Here is a 5,952-nt window from a genome sequence, read left to right on the forward strand (position 1 = left end):
AATATTATGTGTTTGTTGTCTAATGTTATGCAAAAACATAAGAGGAAACACTAACATACATTTTAACCCAAAGAGAATCAAGTGCTTCTCTTGATTTTGACATGTTCCATATAACTTGTAACATATTACATAAACCTTTTTAGCACTTTTCCTTTATAAAAATTTTGTGCCTTTCCATGAAGTTTCAAAGTTGCCAGGAGTTAGGTATAGGTCATCGTTGTTGTAGGGTAAAAAACATCCAAAATTTAGTGAAGCAAAAAGAAAATTTTATTCGGCATATATTCAAAAAGGCAAAAGTAGGAAGCAGACAAGCCTGCTGCCAGAGCTAATGTCTGCCTGAGTTCAAGGAAACTACGGAATAAGCAAGAATGGGAAAACTGGACAGACATGCTGCCACAGCCATGTCTGCCCGAGTCGAAAGATTATTACAGAATCATCAGTATGTACTAACAGTGCAAAACTACTGAAAGCTTCACCTTTTCACAGATTGGCTAGAAACTGGGATCCTACATTTTGAATTGACTTTCTTAACAATCATTGGTACAGGTTTCAGTAGGGTTTTCATTGGTCCAACAAATTTTGTATTCACTAAATGCTAATAGAAAAAGATAAGAGTGGAAAGTCTTTTGTGTTCTCTTTTATGTGAAAGATTCCCTAAATCCCTAAAAGGTATTTTCTAAGACTATCCTCCCTATTGTCTTTATACCTCAGGGCCCAGTTGATGTGTCCTTGTGAGTCCTCGTGAGCCCAGCTCCAGCTGGGTTGCAGTGTCTATGCCCAACGACAGAGAATAATGATTCCAATGTTATTATCTAAATCACCCTGAAACGATGCTTAAGTTATTTAACCAAATATCTTAAAGGTAAGAATCTTAGTTTTTACTAAGATTGGTTTTGGTTTTAGACTCAGGAACCTTATTCTGAGAGAGCAAACCTTTGTCTTCGAGGCAGGTTACACAAAGAATAAATTAAGTCATCAACTCAGTAATCAAAGAAAATTTTGCTATTTTTACAAGGAGAAACCCATTTCTTTTTTATATAAGCTATTTCACATTAAAGCTCCTAGAAATCTCATAGATTAAACCATAAAACTTTAGTCAGACAGATGAGACTCTTGGCCATTTCAAATAAATTTCTTTTTAATAAACCTCTTAAACTTTATTTTTGTTCCATATCTCTTATAGTACACCCTTTAAATGGCAAAAATGAACACACTCATTTACAGACCCAAATATATACGTATAGATCTCCTTAATCTGTGCCATAAAAAGCAAAAGTATATAAACAAATTATGATGAATATCTACTTACTGAATTTAATTAATAAGTTATCTAGAAGATCTCAGAAATTATTTTAAGCCTGTGTACCATAAAACACAACTGTTGAAATAAAGTTTGCTTAAACATTCCAAGTTTTCATTCAACTTTTGCTATTTCTTGTATCTTCCCTAATTTAATTTTAGCCCTTAAAGATTTTATCAACTAGCTTTGGAAGTTACAAAGTCTCTGTTCAGCTGACAAGTTCATTGCTATGGCTATAGCCTTAAGTCTCTGGCTAGGGTTGGAAACATTTTTTCCAGCTCATTTCAGGTGTGTCTCATTGTGATTCCTATTTTTTGTCTTCTGTTTCCCAGCAGTAGAGAGAACTTGTTTACAGATCTTTTATGAGTGGGATCCACCCAAATTTCTGGTAACTATAGTAAAGCAGCAATTTTTTTTTTGTCTTAGAAAGGTCTCCACCTAGTTGGAAGGGGTCTTTCAAAAGATTCCCTGGAGCTATAGACCTGAGACTGGAGGCCAGGGAGGTCTGATGCTACCCCACCCTCACTCTCTTGAAGACAAGATTAGGTCATTCCAATTCCTTTACATATGTTTAAATTGACCTAAGAATTTTAAAAGGCAAAAGATAACTAATTTCTTTCCCTTTTACTATTCTCCTAGTAAGCAATTTTGCTTTCTCTTTTATCTACCTAGTAAATACCAAAGCTCTTCAGTAATTTTGTAAATGAATCCATCAATTCTTGGCTAGCCTCTTTTTCTTTCCCCCTAGACTTGTCCTATGGCTCCCTTTTTCATAATCTGGAGCTGCTAGCTTTACTTTAAGACAAAATTATTCTTTTTTCTTAAATAAAACCCATTTACATAGAAAAGTTTAGCTTTTAAGATTGACAGTACAGAATATAAAGTTCTTCAATATGTATAGTATAGCGCTATCGAGTCAAAGTAGCTACTAAAAGTCACATGCACAAAATACACAACAACACACAGACACTTCGATACACAGACGCAACACATGCGTGCACACACACAAACAATACACAGGACCCTCAGAGGTGCAGACATAGACAGACTCAGGCACACAGGATAGAATTGTTCCATAAGGTTTCCAAGGAGCACCTGGTGGATTTGAAATGCCAACCTTTTGGTTAGTAACTGTTGTTTTTAACAACTATGCCACTAGGGTTTCCATTATATCACACAAGTATTAGAGCACTTCACATATAGACTATTTATCCACTGTCTACTCTGTGCCAGACACAGTGTTAAGATATTTAAGAAGCTGTGTTGCAATCATTCCACCATTTATCAGTTTGTCATACTGTGGTCTCTAGCATGTTGCTGTGATGCTGAAAGCTATGTCACCAGTGTTTAAAATATCAGCAGGGTCACCCATGCTGGTCAGGTTTCAGCAGAATTTCCAGACTAAGAACAAAGACCTGGCGATCTACTTCCAAAAATCAGCCAGTGAGAACCTAATGGATCACAACTGAACATTGTAGAACTTGGCTTGCTTTGGACACATCATCAGGAGGGATCAGTGGCTAGAGGAGGTCATCTCGTTTGGTGAAGTAGAGGGTCAACCAGTGAGGGCATGGGAAATGCTCGGTGAGATGAATTAGCACAGGAGCCAAACGATTGAGTGGAACATGCTGGGGATTGTGAGGATAGCACAGGGTCAGGAAATACTTTGTTCTGTTGTACAAAGGTCACCATGAGTCCCAGTGGACTTGGCAGGAACTAACAACAACAACATTGCGGTCATTGATTTTGCAGAATGTCCAAACTGTGTGGATGACAGAACCCAGGCACCCTAACAATCTATTGTTCTTTTGTAACTGAGCGAGGGCTCTTGTTCTGTCCTATTGGCCAAAGGAAATAAGACAGACGCCATACCACCAGTTGCAAGGGAAATGGAAAGTGGAAATTTATTGTCCTTGCAGACAAGGAGCAACACAGGGTCTAGCAGCCATAAGGCCATGTGCTCGCTGTCTGAGGGGGTTGGGGAGCTTTTTATTTCCAATGGCATCTGGGGGTTGGGTTTGGTGCCCAGAACTCTCTGCCTTTAGCCCGCCCATGTCCACATTTGGAAAGCCGGATATTGAATCATGTTAGTGATATCCAGGTCCAAGGTCAGGCTAAGGACACAGTTTTTCAGGTCTTGTGCATGTTCCAAAATCTTGGTTTACACAAGCACAGTATCTTGGCACCAAATTCAAATTGTGGTTAGGGCCACAGGATGGTCGGGCCAAACCACAGTTAGAAGCCATGACTTGGCGGGCTGTGAGGGGGTTGGGGAACCATGGTGGGGGGGAGGGGGAAGGAAGTCTCGGCAGAGGCTTCACTTTTACTCCACTCATTGAATAAAATTGACCTCATTTCCAGACTTTCTTAATGTGTTTTTCCCCAATACTTTTTTTAGTTGATATATAACTTACATACAATGAACCGAATAGATTTTAAATATACAGATTCATGATTTTTGACAAATGTCCACACTTGTATAATTGCCACTTCAGTCAAGCTATAGAATATTTCTGTCACCTCATACAGTTCCTGGTATCCCTTTGTAGTCAACCCCACCTCCCCTTCCCAGAGGCTAAAATTGTTTTAATTTATATAACCATTGATTAATTTTGCATGTTTTTGACATATCATTGGAATCATGCACTACGTACTCTTTTGTATCTGGCTTCTTTTGCCCATTGTATTTTGAGATCCATCTGCGTGTATCATTGCTGAGTAATATCCATTGTATGAATATACTACAAATTATCAGGTCACCTGTTGATGAATATTTAGGTTATACTTTTTTTTTTTTTACTATTATGAATGAAATTGCTACAAACATCCTCTTACAAGTTTTCTTTGGATGTGTTTTCTGTTGGTTAAACACTAGGAACAAAATTTCTGGGTCATATGATAAGTGTATGTTTTTTATGAGAAATTGATAAACAGTTCTCCAAAATGGTTCTACCATTTTACACTCTACTACTAATGTAGGAGAGTCCCAATTGCTCTACATCATTGTGAGTATTTGGTCCCTTTTTTCATTTTAGCCACTCTATTGGGTGAAATTGTCAAGGATTTCATTTTACTTGAATCCACAGTCAACACCCATGGAAGCAGCAATCAAATCAAACAACACATTGCATTGGACAAATCTGCTGCAAAAGATCTCTTTAAAGTGTTAAATACAAAGATGTCACTTTAAACACTAAAGTGCACCATGGTGTTTTCAATCGTCTCATATGCCTGTGAAAGCTGGACAATGAATAAGGAAAACTGTCTTAGTCATATAGTGCTGCTATAACAGGAATACCACAAGTGGATGGCTTTAACAAAGAGAAGTTTATTCTCTCACAGTCGAGTAGGCTACAAGTCCAAATTCAAGGTATCAGCTCCAGGGGAAGCCTTTCTCTCTCTGTTGGCTTTAGAGGAAGGTCCTTGTGATCCTTCAGTCTTCCCTTGGTCTGGGAGCATCTCTGCACAGGAACCTCAGGTTCAAATGGTGCTGCTCCAGGCACAGCTTTCTTAGTGGAATGAGTTCCCCACTCTCTGCTTGCTTCCCTTTCCTTTTGTCTCTTTTAAGATAAAAGGTGGTGCAAGCCACACCTCAAGTAAACTCCATTTATATTGGACCAGGGATATGACCTGAGCAAGAGTGTTACATCCCACCCTATCCTTTCAACCATGGGCAGAGATTATAATTTATAACACATAGGAAAATTTCAAAATGGAGGACAACCACACATGGCATAACCAAGTTGACACACATTTTTTGGAGGACACAATTCAATCCATGACAAAGACCAAAGAAGAATTGATGCCTTTGAATTACAACGTTAGTGGAGAATATTGACAATATCATGGACTGCCAGAAGAATGAACAAATCTGTCTTGGAAGAAGTACAGCCAGAGTGCTCAAGGATGGTAAGATTTCTTCTCACATTCTTTGGACATGTTATCAGGAGGGACCGGCCCCTGGAGAAGGACATCATGCTTGAGAAAGTAAAGTGTCAGTGAAAAAGAGGAAGACCATCAAAGAGATGGATTGACATAGTAGCTGCAACAATGTGCTCAAACATAGCAACGATTGCAAGGATGGCGCAGTATCTGACAGTGCTTTGTTCTGTTCTACATAGGGTCACTATGAGTCGAAATCGACTGGAGGATGCCTAACAACAACAACAACATTGAGTGTAATGTGGTATTTCATAATGGATTTTTAATTCTCATTTCCCACATGAATAATGAGGTTGAATATTTTTACACGTATATCTTTTTGGCCAGCCATATATATTTTGTGAGGGATCAGTTCAAGTGTTTTGACTACTATTAATCAGGTAGTTTCACTTATTGTTATTTATTTGTAGGAGTTCTTGTATATTCTGTATACAAGTATTATTATCAGATATATGTATGATGAATGTTTTCTCCCAGTCTTGGCTTGCCTTTTCATTTTTTAAATGGTATCTTTGGATTAGCAGAAAGTTATAATTTTGGTGAAGTCTAATAATATCCATTTTTTAATTTTATTTTAGTGGCCTAAGAAATCTTTGTCTATCCTTGGGTCATGAAGATATCCTCTAAGATTTTATTGTAAAAGCTTTACAGTTGTAACTTGAATGTTAAGGTCCCTGATACATGTTGAGTTAATTTTTGTGAATGGTCTT

The sequence above is a fragment of the Elephas maximus genome, chromosome 1 (genome assembly GCF_024166365.1).
Source record: "Elephas maximus indicus isolate mEleMax1 chromosome 1, mEleMax1 primary haplotype, whole genome shotgun sequence".
Lineage (NCBI taxonomy): Eukaryota > Metazoa > Chordata > Mammalia > Proboscidea > Elephantidae > Elephas > Elephas maximus.